The 15,455-nt window shown below is 50.7% G+C and overlaps 1 pseudogene; it reads right to left on the bottom strand.

Annotated features, from left to right (window-relative positions):
* Positions 1–10,043: 10,043 nt before the first annotated feature.
* On the bottom strand, positions 10,044–10,739 carry LOC137215743 (V-type proton ATPase subunit e 1 pseudogene; annotated as a pseudogene).
* Between the last annotated feature and the right edge of the window lie 4,716 nt (positions 10,740–15,455).

The raw sequence follows: 15,455 nt of genomic DNA, 5'->3' as shown, positions 1-15,455 counted from the left end.
ATTCCTCCTCCCGGGAGTGGATTAGGGACTGGGTCACGATGCTGTATGACCATAACTGACCCACTCGCCCTTCACATTAACCACCCACCTGGCCCAGCGCGGGCCGAGTCCTGCCGGGCTGGATCCCTGCTCCAGAACAACATCCTTGCAGCAAACTGGACGAAACTGGGCTTTTCTTCCTCGGAGCAGTATTGACACGTGACTGAACATGAATCAGTGTTACCATCTTGCCTGCTACATTGAAAGCAGTGGTTCTCAACCCTGAGCTGATCAGGATGCCCTGGAGGGATGTTAAAACCCAAATTGCCTAAACAACCTAAATGTCCATCAACAGATGAATGGATAAAGAAGATGTATGTATCCACAATGGAATACTACTCAGCCATGAAAAAGGACAGGATAATGCCATTTGCAGCAACATGGATGGACCTAGAGATTATCATACTAAGTGAAATAAGTCAGACAGAGAAAGACAAATATCATATGATATCACTTATATGTGGAATCTAAAATATGACACAGGGAATTCCCTGGTGGTCCAGCAACTAAGAATCTACACTCCCAATGCAGGGGGCCCGGGTTTGATCCCTGGTCAGGGAACTAGATCCCGCATGCCGCAACTAAAGATCCTGCGTGCTGCAACTAAAAAAAAAAAAAAATGACACAAATGAACTTATCTATGAAACAGACACAGATATAGAGAAAACACCTGTGGTTGCCAAGGGGGAGGGGGTATGGGGGAGGGATAAATTGGGAGTTTGGGATTAGCAGATACAAACTACTATATATAGAATGGATAGGGCTTCCCTGGTGGCGCAGTGGTTAAGAATCCACCTGCCAATGCAGGGGACACAGGTTCGAGCCCTGGTCCGGGAAGATCCCACATGCTGCAGAGCAACTAAGCCCACAACTACCGAACCTGCGCTCTAGAGCCCATGAGCCACATCTACTGAGCCCGTGTGCCACAATTTCTGAAGCCCGTGCGCCTGGAGGCTGTGCTCCACAACAACAGAAGACACCGCAATTAGAAGCCCGCGCACCGCAACGAAGAGTAGCCCCCACTCGCCTCAACTAGAGAAAGCCTGTGTGCAGCAACAAAGACCCAACCCTGCCAAAAATAAATAAATAAAATAAAATAAAAATGAATAAAATCTATCTTAATAAAAAAAAGAATGGATAAACAAGATCCTACTGTAGAGCACAGGGAACTATATTCAATATCCTATGATAAACCACAATCGGAAAGAATAATGAAAAAGAACATATATACGTATAACTGAGTCACTCTGCTGTACAGCAGAAATTAACAAACACTGTAAATCAACTATACTTCAATAAAATAAATAAATAAAACAAAAACAAATTGCTGGGCCTACCCTTAAAGAGTCTGATGCTGTGGGTCTGGGGTGGGACCTGAGAGTCTGCATTTCCAGCGAGCTTCCAGGTGAGGCTGACTCTGCTGGTCTGAGGCAATAGGAAGTCAGCAGTATTAGGGCTGGTCCGTATGACTTGAATAAGGTGTAATGTGCTTCTTTCTCTAGTTGGGCAAAACTGCATGTGAGGAATGAGGTTCCTGATTCATTTGGGACCATTCTGGACTTCCACCTGGGGGATGCTTGGAGAGAACGTGGATTCACTTGGAAGGAAGAAGAGGGGCTGTCTAGACGGGGTGGGCAGGAGTTTCACAACTTATCAAAGTACCAATTCAGACCCCTCCCTTTGTATTTGTGAACTGATCCCTGGTGCTCTGCTGCCCCCTAGTGGTGGGCAATTCTGTACCGCCTCCTTTGGGAGGTGCCCCTTGTAGGTGGGGGTGCCTGCTCCCCCGACCCCAAGGCCAGGGTCCTGGTACTTGCTCTTTCTTGGGAACTGATCTGCTGTCAGTCATTTACACTTTAGTAAGAGTCAGTTCAAGTCCTTGAGCTCCGTGCCACTTAAATCCCAAAGCTTATGCTGGAGGACAGGAAGGATTCCCCACTGGCTTTAAGTTTCATGCAACAGAGAATAAAGGGAAGGGTCCTTCCAAGAACCTTGGAGAGCAGCTGCCTCCTCTGACCTGGGAAGGTGGGAGAACCTGGCCGAGGCCCTGATTCCCAGCTCTGGGCACTCCAACCTGGAAGGGCGGGTGTGCACTTTACATCTACCTCGTGAGATGCTCACCTCTGATTCTGGGCGCCTGCCCTGTGCTTAGCATTATTGCTGCATCTTACAGCAGCCCTCCAAGGTCACGGTTACTAGCAGGGGCTCAGATAGGCTCAGAGGCTTGCTACCTTCATAACCGGAAAGCCAAGTGTCTGGAAGACATCTGAGTGGGCAGGCCAGTGGGTGGTTGGCCCTGGAACTCTATGGACCTGGAACTCAGGGAGGCAAAAGCTGAAGGGGGATGTGGGGTGACCTGCACGTTAATGGCACTTACAGCTTTTCAGGAGGGTCGGTCCAAGGGGGAGGGAAGAGGCCCAGGGTCAGGCGTCAGAGGGGAAGGAAAGGAGCTGGCAGGAGCCGCCAGGAGGGAGGGGAACGGGGCGGGGGGTGAGGACTGTAGGTGTTGACAGGCAGATGCCAGCTGGAAGTGTGCGGTCTCAGAAAAACCTGTCGTATGATCAGCCACTTTGCTGGCTGTAGGGCAAAGCCTGACTGCTTTGAAGAGGGGCCAGGGACCCAGCCTGCGGCTCTGTTCCTGGGGTGGAACTGAACTCAGGCACCTTCCCCATCCTTCTGGTTGAAGTCCAATTTGGAGGGATGCGGCCACAAGCCAAAGAAAGTCTGGGGCCACCAGCAGCTGGAAGGATCTTCCCCTAGAGCCTTCCGAGGGAGGTGACCCTGCCAACACCTTGATTTCTGGATTTCTGGTCTCCAGACTGGGAAAATACATATCTGGGTTTCTTTTGTTTTTGTTTTAATTAATTAATTTATTTTTGGCTGTGTTGGGTCTTCGTTGCTGCGTGCGGGCTTTCTCTAGTTGCAGCAAGTGGGGGCCATTCTTCACTGCGGTGCGCGGGCTTCTCATTGCAGTGGCTTCTCATCGTGGAGCATGGGCCCTAGGCACGCGGGCCTCAGTAGTTGTGGCACACAGGCTCAGCAGTTGTGGCTCACGGGCTCTAGAGCGCAGGCTCAGTAGTTGTGGTGCACGGGCTTAGATGCTCTGCAGCATGTGGGATCTTCCCGGACCGGGGCTTGAACTCATGCCCCTGCAGTGGCAGGCGGATTCTTAACCACTGCACCATCAGGGAAGCCCCACGTCTGTTGTTTTAAGTCACTCAGTTTAGGTACTTTGTTATGGCAGCCCTAGGAAATTAATATAATAAATATCGAAATATCTGTATACATATATAGATATAAAATAGATAGCCTCCCTTGCCTATATATATGATATATTGTACAAAATGAGAGTATACCGGCTGTGTCAGTGTTTTTCGATGTGTGGTCTGAGGAACCCCTGCATTGCCTGGGGACCTCATCAAAAGTGAAGATCCCCGGACCCCTCCCACACCTACAGGACAAGGCTCTCTGGGTGCAGCCCCCAAATGGGCATTTTAAGCCAGCTTCCCAGGTGATCCTGAAGGACCCAGAAGCCTGGAACTCCAGTGGTCTCCTGGATGTGGCCGTGAGGGTGACTTGAGGGCAGGTGGGAGGAGATTCGTCACTGAGGGCCCTGGAAAGCAGAACAGGAGGGACAAGGACAGAGTGTTCTGCTGAGGGGAGGTGGCTGGCGTGCCTTCCGCGAGGCTGGTGTGTGCTGGGCCCAGATGTCCGGGGTCACAGGGACCCAGCTCTTCCCCATTGCAGCTGCCTGTGGGAGGAGCCAGGAGCACAAGGCCTGCTTGACGCGCTCCCTCTGCACGCCTGGCCTTCCCAGACACTTCAGCAGCTGCTGCATGTCAGGATCTTCCAGGAATTCCAGGGCCCAGGAAAGAGGCCGGGGCTGACATCCCAGAAGCAGCTGGTGGGATGGGCCACAGGCCCATCTGGAAGTTTCCGGGCCTCAGGGAACACTTATGTAAGCAGTTAAGAGGGGACGTTTGGACGGTGGATTAGCTCGGGGGCTGAGGACAAAGGAGCAGCCCACACGCTGCGCCGAGATTCAGGGCAGCCCCTCCCCCTCCCATCCAGTCCGTGTAACGAGGACCATCCCTTATCCTCAAGTGGGAGCCAGGGAACCCGGGAGAAGCCCTTAGCCCAGCCCTGGGAAGAGACTGTCCTTTATCCCGCATGATCCCCGCGTGCTCCACGCTGCCGGGGGAGGAAGGGCGGGTGCACATGTGTAAGCTCTCCTTTCGCTTCATCACTCAGTTGCCGGAGGGCTTGGCACGCGGTCGGCGTTCGCTAGAGTTTGCTGAGTGAATGCACGGACGCATGGACCATGTTTCTGCCCGGGAGGTGGGATCTGGGCCGAGCAGGGCTTCTCAGAGTGGGGTGCCCGGCCAGCGGCATCAGCATCCCCTGAGAACTTAGTGGAAATGCAGGTTCCTAGGCCCCACCCAGACCTCTTGAATCAGAAAGCCGATGGGTGGGTGATAAGCTATATAACCTTTGTGGGTCCTGCTGCCTCCCCGACGGAGAGAACTACTGTGTAGCGTGGTGACGGTCAACCCTGGCTGAGTGCTGGCATCCCCTTGGGAGCCTACGGCACGAAACCGGCACCAGGCTCCCCGCAGGCCGGCAGATCAGAGTCCCTGGCACGGGGCCGGGCCTTAGCTGCGTCCCGTGATTCTCTTGGGCAGCCGGATTGCGAACACACACCGGGCCTGGGAAGTGACACGGGTTTGGGTGCAAATCCTGGCCCTGCCTCTTAACAGCTGGGAGACTTTGGGGAAATCAGTTTCTTCATCTACACACAGAGGACAGTAGTAGCAGAACCCTTCTCATAGGTGCCACGGAGAGTAAGGTGTTCATTTCTGTCTCGTGCTCCCAGCAGCGTTTGGGACAGAGCGACTAGTAAGCGGGAGTTGCTATTATTGGCAGTAGTAGTATGACGATTCTTACTATTCCTCCTGCTATAGTATTACTACTACTATTACCACCATGATTACGATCACTACGATTACTACTGCTACTATGACTCCTGCCATCACTATTAATACTATTACGACCATCATTACCACTGTTATGACTATTGTTACTCTTGCTACCAGTATTCATACTATTATCACTGTTATGACTACCACTGCTATTACTAGCATTACTAGCTTTGTTATCATTGCTACGATTAATACTATTACCATTATTACTACAATCAGTAGTACATTGCTATTGCTACAGCTTCTATCGTTACTGCTGTTAGTATTATTACTATTAGTATTATTGCTACGATGACTCTTACTACTGCTGCTTTTTGTCAAGGCGGAAGAACTCTGTCTTCCGAAGTCCTTTAAGGAGGGACAGTCACCTCTCATGCAGGCTCAGTTCTGGACTCTCGGACCAGGAACGCAACTACAAGTCCAACCCTTTGCAGAACCAAAGGGGTCAAGGTCTTCCCGGGCCTCCAGTGCTACAGCACCTGGCTGCACCCACGGTGGGGGAAAGCCCTTTGGCAATCACTGGCTGGAGGCCGCAGAGGCCTGGAGCACGGCCTCCTTCCCCTGCATTTGCGTTTGGGGGGTTCATCTCCCTGGAATGGGGCCGCGATCTTCCCCAGACGGTCGGCAGGGTCCCCCTGTGCCAGACTCAGTCCCTCAGGCTCACGTTTTAAAACGTTTCAACCTTCTGTCCTTCCTGAGCAAACACATGGGATTTACGGGGGAGGTTGCTTCCGAGTGGCCCTTCCCCACCCAAATCCTATCTTCTCGGGGTCAGGCGGGAAAGACAACAGTGCACCTCTCCACGTTTTTGAAGCCAGGGAAGGGAACACCTGAATTTTTTTTAGAAAGGCCCAAGTACCACAGGAAGATGTCAAGCACTTGGGGTGTGGTGTGCTTTGCACGTTTCTTTGGGAGAGCAAGGGAGAAAATGTGACACTGAACTCAAAAAAGAAAACTCTTTTAGAATTCAGAATACAATCCACACACCTGGATTTAACAAATGGAGCAAAAATTTCTTGCAGAGATGGTGAGGACAGAGCCTGGCTGGCAGCTCCTGGTGGAAATGGGTGAGGCTAAACTATGGAGTCCCAACTATGGGACTTTTCTCTCCCTGCTCTGAGCAGCCAGACTTACTCTCTGGAAAAAACTGAAAAACGACCTCCATCAGAGGCAAGGATTGTCCTAGAATTGATCGAATGCATATCGATTTTCACTTGTGGTTTTCCCTAATTATTGTATTAGTACACGGTCATTAGCGATCATTTGGGAAACAGAAAAAGGTAGAAAGAGAATCCCGTGTTCAGAGAGAACCTCTGTTGATCTTTGGTGAATTTCCTTTCAGTCTTTTTTTTGTACATTTTAAAACAAGGATATTGTACTGCAGATTATGTTTTGTATTTTTTAAATTTACCACGACAAAGATTTTTCTTTCCCCCTCCCACCTGAGTTACCTGGCCAGGCAGACACCACCTGGACCAGTTTCTCTAAGCCAGTCACGGAGGTGACTGTGACCCTGCCTTCTCCCTCTGCCCAAAGCCCATGAACCCCCAAGTCCTGTCAGGGTGGCCCCCTCAGTATCTCTCAACCCACCCACTTCTCTCCATCCCCTCGGCCACGCTGCCCAGAAGTGGAGGGAAGCACTTTAGAAATATTTGGCTGTGGGCCTCTCACCAGGGCTGGGCTAAGGTCTCCTCCCGGGTTCCCTGGCTCCCACTCTGAACTCCAACCATCTATTCTCCACGCTGTAGCCAGAACACACTTCCAAAATGCAAATGTGATCATGTCCCCCGCCCTGATTAAAACCTCAATTGCCGTAGCCCACTGCTCCTAGGATAAAGACCGGATTCCTCCTCCAGGAAGCCTCCCTGACTGCACACACGAACGCGCCCACTTCATGGCACCGCCCGCCCCCGACTGCCATTCTCAAGGGTGTTGGCGGGTCCACCGTCCAGCATCCCTGAATCCCGGCACCTTTGGGAACCACTCCATCGGCGGTGCTCAGCGAAGAGCAAGCACTCTGAGAATGCATCTGTGGATGAACGAGCGCCATCCATAAACAGCGTTGGAGCAGGCTTATTATTCACACTGCGATTCCTTAAGTCTTGCCTTCTTGCCGGAAGTTAGGATACGTGGTCACGCAGTGTGGTGCACCTCTACACAGCCACAAAATTTTGGCATTGCCATCTTAAATGCTGAGGATGGTGTGATCACTCCAATTTCATCTGGTTCTTAGTCTATAGACTTTCTGGGGAAATAGCTCGGCAAAAAAGTGGAGACTAGAGACAGTGGTCCCTGAAAACCCTGTTAGTTACCTGCATCCTTGTCTCCCAGGCATGGAAGGAGTGGCCCCAACCTGGGATGTCCCCTCTCCTGGGGTCAGGAGATGCAGTTGTCCTGTGACCATTATACTAATCACTGAAGACCACTGTCAAAGAGAGAGCCTCCTGGGGCCATTCTGAAAAGCAGCTGCCCAGGTGAGCTGAGGCCACACAGGTCCAGCCCAAATGAAAACACTGTTGGAATCTTCCCAGGGGCCAGCTTCTGAACTGTCTCTCCTCGACTATACTTTGGGGTGAGGTCCCCAAGCCCCTGGGGCCAATGTAGCAATGACACAGGAAGAGGCTACTAAGGGGTGAGACGTGGAGCCTAAGCTTTGCTGGGACCCATGCCTGTTGACACTTTAGGGTTTTCCCAAAGTCCCCTAAGGTTTGCCATCACTGTTCTTTTGGTTAAAATAATAATTCTCTTCCAAAGGGGCAGGTGGTGAGGTTTGTGACTCTTGCTCTTGGCAAAGAAACAAGGGGAAAAACAAACCCACACAGTCTGGAAGGAAAGGAGCTGGCCAAACAGTAAGATTTGGACGCAGTTCCTTAGCATCTGGGCCACGAATGGAGAAAATGAAGTGTTTCAGCCTCAAAATCATCGTCATTCTGATCAACATTGCCGCCATCGTCATAAAGTTTGTCCAGCCCTGAGCCAAGGCTGTGGGCACTATTACTGTCTGTATTTTAGGGACAGGAAGGTGGAGGTTTAGACTCAAGATGTCAGGGCTCCTGAGTGGCAGGGCTGGGCCTGCCCCGCACGCAGATTCCTTACCTGGGCATCCTTGTCTGCGGTGTTCCCCTGCTTCCCGGACATCCAGTCAGCTCCGGCAGGGAGACGGCTGAGAAGTTGAAAGATCAGCTTGAGTGGGGACCTTGGGCCCAATTTTCCCATTGGTGTGATCACTCCAATTTCATTATCAGGGGGAAGAAATCTGGCTCTTAGAGAAATTCTTATAGAATTTCTGGGGAAATAGCTCAGCAAAAAGTAGACACTAGAGACAGTGGTTCCTGAAAATCCTGTTAGCTATCTGCATGCTTGGCTCCTGGGGATGGAAGGGGTGGCCCCTCTCCTGGAGTGGGTTCTGGTCTCCCCATAGATGTCACCCCTCTTGCTCTTAGGAGGGTGTGGCATTGCTCCAGTGTGGAGCCCAAGGCCACCACGTCCTAGCCACAGCACCTCGGGCAAGTTAATTACACGCCTGGAGCCTCAGTTTTCCCACCTGTAAAATGGGCTCAGGGTACCTAACTCACAGATCTGCCGGGAAGCATTTTGCCCCCTCTCCTCCTTTGGGCCTTGGTGTAAATTATTTCCACCTGGAAGCCTTTCCGCTCCCACCCTGCTCCGGACAAGTAGGTTCCCGGAGCACCTCTCCTTGGACCCTCCTCACCCTTGAAATTCCTGTCCTGTGTCTGTTGCTTCCCTGAGGGCGAGGGCGGGGGCGGGGTCTGCCTCGTTGACCCTGGAACCACCAGGGTCAGCTCCAGTGCCTGGCACACAGTGGGTGCTTTTGGCACCTCTGGAGCTGGGAGGGAGAGGCGAGGATGTCCAGGGCAGCCGGGGCCTCTCAAACAATCCGAGCAATGGGCCACCCCCCTGAACGTGGTAATCTGCGGCAGCCAGTGGGGGACTGAGAGTGCACAGGTGTGTTTCAGTGTCGGTGGATGTCGAGAATCTGAAAGACAGGTGCCGGGCCGCGCTGCGACATCACAGATTTGGGGCTACTTCCTTTTTTTTGGTTGTTATTTTCTGTAACTTTTTATTTTGGTATAATTACAACAGAAAAGTTGCAATAATAGAGGGGATTCCCGTGTACCTTCACCCAGATTCATTTACATGTTACATTCTTTCCCTATATACGTTTTCATGTAAATATAATAAATACGTAAGTTGCAAACATCAGCCACTTTTCTCCCTGAACACTCTGGTGTGTGTTTCCTAAGAACACGACTTTCTATTACCTAAATACAATAAAATGACCCAAATCAGGAAATTTAGCATCTTACCAGAGTATAATACAGCCGAACCTCAGAGATGTTGCTGGCTCGATTCCAGACCACTGCAATAAAGCAAATATTGCAATAAATCTCCTGAGTTTTTTGTTTGTTTTTTTTTTCAGTACGCGGGCTTCTCACTGCTGTGGCCTCTCCCGCCGCAGAGCACAGGCTCCGGACGCTCAGGCTCAGCGGCCATGGCTTACGGACCCAGCCGCTCCGCGGCATGTGGGATCCTCCCGGACCGGGGCACGAACCCGTGTCCCCTGCATCGGCAGGCGGACTCTCAACCACTGCGCTACCAGGGAAGCCCTCCCGAATTTTTTGGTTTCCCGGTGCATATGAAAGTTATGTTTACACTATACTGTAGTCTGTTAAGTGTACAATTACATTAAGTCTGAAAAAACAATGTACGTGCCTTCATTTAAAAATACTGCATTGCTAAAACATTCTAGCCATCATCCGAACCTTCAGCGAGTCGTCCTCTTTTTCGCTGGTGGAGGGTCTTGCGTGGGTGTTGATGGCCACTGGCTGATCAGGGCGGTGGCTACTAAAGGATGGCATGGCTGTGGCATTTCTTTCTTTTTTTTTTTTAGAGAGCAGAAAAATAATTTATTCCAAAGGAGGGCAGACATAAGAAACTCATCCTGAAAATATACTTTGGTATAATTCTGATGGGACAGATTTTCCCTCTGAACATGTTCTCCTGCTGACTGCCCTGCTGGAGTCTTATTGTCATGTAACAGTTTTTAAACACTTCGCTGATTCTCACGTTGTGAGCAGGCGGGAGTCATCTTCACATCCACAGTCTCCAAGGAGGGAGTAATGTTATTTCTCAGAAGAACAGCACCTTCTATCTCGGAAGAGTACGTAAACATTTTATAGAGGCAGCACAGTTTAGATCCAATACGCACATCATTCATCAAAGTGCAAAAAAGGCGACAGGAAAAAATACTGCTTTGTAGAATAAGATATTCAAATGTGGTGGGAACGTTTAAGGCAGCTGACGGCCAAAGTGGGCGAGGCAAGGAAGGTGGTCTGGGTACGGAGGTGATTTTGCATCTAGAGGAGTTCTCTTTGTGACCTCAATGCCTGAGCCCTGGCGAGCAGGTCTTCTTACTCAAGGCCAATGATGCTTGAGGTACCAGATGGTTTCATCTTTCAACTGTGGTCCAAAGAGAGGGTTGAGTTGGGCCAGAATTGCAATCAGCCAAAAGAGGTAGCCGCAAACGGAACAGGTCACCAACATGGTGATGATAACTCCCCGGTTGGGACCCTGAGGGATGAACCAGGGCACCGGGAAACCGACGAAGCCCCAGAACACGCTCATCACGCTGAGAGGCACGGTGAGGCCGGTATACGCCATGGTTGCTGGGGGAGGGGCCAGCCCTGCCCCGCTGCCTCACTCACGGCAATTTCTTAACATAAGAGAACAGTCAAGTTTGCCGCATCGATTGACTTTGGTGACCAATTTCTCTGTAGCATACCGTGCTGTGTGATAGCACTTGACCCACAATAGAACTTCTTTCAAAATTGGAGTCAGTCTTCCCAAACCCTGCTTTATCAACTAAGTTAATATAATATTCTAAATCATTGGACATCCCTGGCGGTCCAGTGGTTAGGACTCCGCGCTTCCACGGCAGGGGGCGCACGTTCCATCCTTGGCTGGGGAACTAAGATCCTGCGTGCTGCGCGGGGTGGCCAAAAAAAAAAAAAAAAAAAATCTAAATCCTTTGTTGTCATTTCAACAATCTTCACAGCATCTTCACCTGGAGTAGATTCCATCTCAAGAAACCACTTTCTTTGTTCATCTATAAGAAGCAACTGCTCATCCACTCAAGTTTTATCATGAGATTACATCAATTCAGTCACGTCTTCAGGCTCTACTTTTTTTTTTTTAAACGTTATTTCCAGTGCACTTTTGTTTTCTTAATTAATTAATTTATTCTTGGCTGCCTTGGGTCTTCGTTGCTGCGCACGGGCTTTCCCTAGTTGTGGCGAGCAGGGGCTACTCTTCGTTGCGGTGCGCGGGCTTCTCATTGCGGTGGCTTCTCTTGTGGAGCATGGGCTCTAGGCGCGCGGGCTCAATAGTTGTGGCACGTGGGCTCAGTAGCTGTGGCTCGCAGGCTCTAGAGCGCAGGTTCAGTAGTTGTGGCGTGCGGGCTTAGTTGTTCCGTGGCATGTGGGATCTTCCCGGACCAGGGCTCGAACCTGTGTCCCTTGCACTGGCAGGTGGATTCTTAGCCACTGTGCCACCAGGGAAGCCCCCAGCCTCCACTTCTAATTCTAGTTCTCTTGCTGTTTCCACCACATCTGCAGTTCTTTCCTCCACTATATCCTGAACCCCTGAAAGCTGTCCATGAGGGCTGGAATCGACTTCTTCCAAACTCCGGTCAATATTTGGACCTCTTCCCATGAACCATGAATGTTCTTAATGGCTGTTTCCTCTACAGTGATCATCTCTTGCTCAGTGAAGCCAGGCATTGTCTTCCCCTCTCCAGCTCGGAAAGTCCTAGACGGCATCTCCTTCCGGTAGCAGGCTGTTTCCTCCGCAGTGATCATCTCTGGCTCAGTGCAGCCACCTTCATGGATGACCTGAGCCGCAGCTTCCCCCTCAGCAACTGCGGCTTCACCTGGCCCTTCCGTGCTACGGAGGCGGCTTCTGTCCTTCAACCTCATGAACCCACCTCTGCTTCAGACTTTCCTCCTGCAGCTCCCTCCCCTCTCTCAGCCTTCGCGGAACTGGAGAGAGTTGGGGCCTTGCTCCGGATTAGGCTGTAGCTTCAGGGAATGTGGCTGGTTTCATCTTCTATCCAGACCACTCAGACTTTCTCCATATCGGCAGTAAGGCTGTTTCACTTTCTTATCATCCGTGTGTTCACTGGAGCAGCATTTTAATTTCCTTCAGGAACTTTCTTTTGCATTCACAGCTTGGCTGACAGTTTGGCAAGAGAGGCCTTGACTTGGGCCTGTCTTGGCTTTTAACAAGCCTTCCTCAGGAAGCTTCATCGTTTCTAGTTTTTGCTTTAAAGTGAGAGACGTACGACTCTTCCTGAAACACTGAGAGGTTGTTGCAGGGTGATTAATTGGCCTAATTTCAATATTGTTGTGTCTCGGAATAGGGAGGCCCGAGGAGAGGGACAGAGGGCAGAACGGCTGGTCTCTGGATTGGTCAGAACACACACGATACTTATGGATTAAGTCTGCCTTCTAACATGGGTGTGGTTCGGGGCGCCCCAAACAATTACAAGAGTCACCTTAAGATCACTGATCCCAGATGCCCACAACAAATATAACAACAATGGAAAAGTTGGAAAGACTGTGAGAATTACCAAAATGTGACACAGAAACAGGAAGTGAGCAAATGCTGTTGGAAAAATGGCGCTGGTAGACTTGCTAGACACAGGGTCGCCACGAACCAGCAATTTGTAAAAAACACAGTAACCACGAAGTGCAGTAAAGTGCAATAAACCAAGGTTGGCCTGTACTATTAGGGCATCGTAGTATATTCTGTGTACTCTAACATGTCACAGTACTACTGTGTAAGCCACAGCTCACTCTCAAGGTCAGTCCAGCGAAGCCTCTAAAAGCCTTTATTTCCCGGGTCCAGGACCCACGTGTGTGTAGTTACCCCGTTCCTTTGTCTCCTCCGATTTGGAATGGTTTCCTGGACCGTCTTTCTTTCTCGACTTGCTTTTAAGACTGTCCTTCTTGGACTTCCCTGGTGGCACAGTGGTTAAGAATCCACCTGCCAATGCAGGGGACTCGGATTCGAGCCCTGGTCTGGGAAGATGCCACATGCCGCGGAGCAGCTAAGCCCGTGCACCACAACTACTGAGCCCGTGTGCCACAACTGCTGAGCCCGCACGCCTAGAACCCGTGTTCCACAACAAGAGAAGCCAACGCAATGAGAAGCCCATGCACCGCAACGAACAGTAGCCTCCGCTCGCCGCAACTAGAGAAAGCCCGCGCACAGCAACGAAGACCCAACACAGCCAAAAAACTATATAAATAAATGAATAAATTTATAACAACAACAACAAGAAGAGTGCCCTTCTTGTTTTGACACATGAGTTGGGAACTCTGAAAGCCATTCAGAGCCAAGTTTGGAGAATTAAGTGTGTTACAAGACTGATGCCCACCTTTCTGGTCACATCCTGTCACGTGGCCCTGAAATGTGGCTGTGAGCGACCCTGGGTCAGGGACTCCCTCTGAGGGTGGCGTGGCCTAGGGGTCAGGAGCAGGCAGTTTAACCCAACTGCCCGGGCTCAAATCCTGGCTCTGTTCCTCCCAGCCTGTGTGACCTTGGGTAAGTCACCTACCCTCTCTGTGCCTCAGTTTCCTCATCGGTGAAATGGAGATAATACTGGTAGCTACCGCATGAGGCTGTTTTGAGGACTGATAAGTTAATATTTGTAAAGAGCTGAGAACAGTGCCTGGCTCGGGTGAAATGGGGAGGATTTTTGGAATACGGTGGCTGTCTGGTTTCAACCATACAATCTTAAAGATGCAGTGTGTGTCACATTAATTCTGGGCACAGTGGCTCTGTCTTATGAAAGTATTCATGCTCCCCGCTGTTCCTTTACCCTGGACTCTCCCTACACACACACACACACACACACACACACACACACACACACACACACACACACACACACACACGAGGAAACACAAGATCTCCTTTTCTCTGTTCATTTTCTAAGCCCAGAACACCAGGCGGGAAGGACATTTAAACTGTCACCTGAAGCTCCCAGCCTCCAGTCCACTGCCTTCCGAGACTCTGGCTGGAAAAGGATTGGTCGCCACTCCCCAGGCAACTCAGCAGGAGCATTATTCCCCTTCACTGTTTTCACTATTTTATCTAGAATCACTGAACGAGGCGGGCAGGGTGAACGTGGGGAAGGGGGCCTTGCAGAAACAAATCCTCTTCTTGTAGGGCTGGGGAAGCAGCCTGCGGATCCAGCTCACAGGTTTCCTGCACAGGGAAATCAAAGTCTCCCCCTTCCATCCGTGTGGGCTTGGGTTACAACCACACACATCCTCACCTACAGCCCAGGGCTCCTGACACCGGAAAACAGGGCCAGGCTCCCGTGGGCTTCTGCTGGTCTAGTCTGGTCAGTTTCATGTTCATTCATTCACTCATTTGTTCATCCATGTGTTGCTGGTGTGAGCACTTTTGGTTGCTCAGCTATTTTTATAACCATTCACTTATTATTGTGATGCAATCTGACACATTTGCAGGGCTTCCTTTGTTACTGTATTATTCATCAGCCTTTATTAAATAGTCCAGGTGTTGTTTTAAACACCTTACTCACACTATCTCATCGACTCCTCGTGACCGCTCTATGAGATAGGTACTATTATTGGGCCCCTTGTACAGATAAGGAAATGGAAGCACAGAGAAGTTAAGGAATTTGCCCAAGATCACACAGCCAGAAGGGACCCCACAGGGACTCTAACCCGGGGGCTCCTCATTCTTTAGTTATACTCCCTTGCCTGATGATACCAGAGATGAAAAAGATTTTTGCGACGGTGAGAGAAGCTGATGGGCACGTGGTTTGAGGATGAAGCCCAGCTCAGGCCTATGAGCTGTGGGACCAGTCCCCAAGGCGGGTGGGTCTCCCACTGGGGCTCAGAGAGGGACCTCAAAGACCGCCTACACTCAGCAAGTGGAGTGGACCTGGGATCCAGCGCAGGTGTGAGGTGCTGGCTGTGCACCTGGGTGCTGTGTGCCCCGGCGTAGCGGCCAAGGTCACAGAGGGGCAGCTGGGTCTACGGGAAGGTTCGGCTAGCATCTGGTTCTGCCTCTTGTCTGCATGACTTTGGCCCAATGATTGAACTCGGGCCTCTGACAAGTGGGCAAAATAACAATTCTTATGTCATGGGGCTGACGTGAAGACAAGATAAAGCATTTTAGCACGCTCAGCTCAACAAGGAGTAGGAAAGAGGGCCCTTCACTTGGACATTGCACTGTATTTGTTACCTTGAAGCCAGCCAAGGGGAAGCTCCGCAAAGGCAGGAGTGGAGGAGGTGGCAGTGTGGTTTGAATTAAGCTGTTTATGTGCACACTCGTCCAGTGACAAATGGCTGTAGTGACGGAGCAGCGTGGTTTCAATTTTCC

This window comes from Pseudorca crassidens, chromosome 20 (assembly GCF_039906515.1).
Source record: "Pseudorca crassidens isolate mPseCra1 chromosome 20, mPseCra1.hap1, whole genome shotgun sequence".
Lineage (NCBI taxonomy): Eukaryota > Metazoa > Chordata > Mammalia > Artiodactyla > Delphinidae > Pseudorca > Pseudorca crassidens.
Note: the sequence above shows the minus strand (reverse complement) of the source record. Positions and strands in the feature narration are given on the sequence as shown.